Raw genomic sequence first — 1,712 nt, 5'->3', positions numbered from 1 at the left:
GTGAAGATAAATCAGATCCTTAGCAGACTCTGGGTAAATAGCTTCAACAGACAGATCAACCTCTGGCAAGAATACAAGATGATTGCACGCAGGCGACTGATAGTTGAAGGCAGAGTGCAGCTTGATAAGACACATTACCCATGGAGCATAGAATTTCAAACCAAAAATGTCGGAGCCAGATGCAGCCAACTACCTGATGAAGAAGTCTTGAGCATTGAAGCTGATGCCATTGAAGATATAGAAAACCAAAGTCTTCATTGTTCCTTCAAGCTTAGCTGCAGATGAATGTCCTTTGACAGGCCATAGAGTTTTTTTGATGATATGATAAATGGTGCGAGGCAGATACTCTAGGTATTCAACAAAGAATTCAGATAGGTATTCAACGTCGTGAGACAAAGGCTTCATCATGCTCAGCATTTGGCTCATGTTGGGTTCTGGCTTCTGGAAAATGCTCTCCAAAGCATTCTGGTGTTGTTGACAACCTGGTTCATAGTATTCACCAGGAGTGGGCAGGCCTGTGAGATCAATGATATCAAGAGCTTTGGCTTCATGGTGGACATTGCCTGTCATCCACTCAAGGACCCAAGTCTTTGGATCCCTGTTGTAGCCTCAAATGTGAAGAGTTGCATAGAACTGTAACAGAAGCTCTTCATTCCAGTGTTCCTTGTCTGTGACAAATTGCAGGAGTCCAGCGTCTCTGAAGCAATCCAACACTTCTTCTAAATAGGGTAGGCCAGCTAGAGCTTCAGTGTCAAGACGCATATGGGGAAATATGCACCCTTGATTGTATAAGACACAGGAATAGTAGCTGCGCTGCTGATAGCTCTAGAACCGATCCGATGAAATGCGGGGTTTGGTGTAAGGGTTCTTGGCGCTGTTGAAGAAGGTGTTATGTGGCACAAAGCCATTCACATTGAAGACCCCAGGTGAAGTTTTAGTGCCTGGGAATCTTGGAAGTCTTGGCTTGGGCTTCTGGACTTGAGGTTTGTGCTCGACATGATAGTCAAATTGTGGACCCGCAGCAGGTGGAGGAACCAGAATGGGCCATTGGACCATAACAGGCTGACCATGATCAAATGCCAGCTCAACAGTATGAGGTCTTGGAGGGGGTACAGGAGCATTGGCATTCTAGTTGACATGGGCTGCAAGGGGCACCGGAGCTTCAGGAGGAATGATTACATCTGGTGCAGCATTGGCTTCAGGGGTCACATTTGCTTCAGGTGGTTGCACTTCGGGCACCACATTAGCTTCAGGCGCCACATTGGCTTCAGCCATGACAACGTCATTGGCTTCAGTGTTGATGTTGGTGGCTGCCTCAGTATTGGTAACCTCCACTTCAGGAGCTGGAGGGTCGGACACGTTCTCCTCGAGAACAACTTCAGGAATGGTTGGCGGTGTAGCAACTCTTTCTTCATCACGTGGTTCTTCTTCTTCATCGGCTGATGCAGCCAGAATATCTTCAGCCGTTTTGGCTTCAGACTCAGAGACGTTCACAGTTGGAGTGACTTGGGGCCTTGATCCTTTGTGAAGCCTGCAGAACACTGGCGACGCTTGTGGAGATGGAGTCGGCTGGGCCTCAATGTCATTGTCATCTTGTGGTTGGGGAGCACTTGGGGTGTCTTGTTGTTGTGGGTGATCAGCCCATGATGCTGTTGGGGAACGTAGCAGAAATTCAAAATTTTCCTACGTGTCACCAAGATCTATCTATGGAG

This window comes from Triticum urartu, chromosome 1 (assembly GCF_003073215.2).
Source record: "Triticum urartu cultivar G1812 chromosome 1, Tu2.1, whole genome shotgun sequence".
Lineage (NCBI taxonomy): Eukaryota > Viridiplantae > Streptophyta > Magnoliopsida > Poales > Poaceae > Triticum > Triticum urartu.
The sequence above is the reverse complement of the archived record's forward strand: the minus strand, read 5'-3'. Positions refer to the sequence as shown.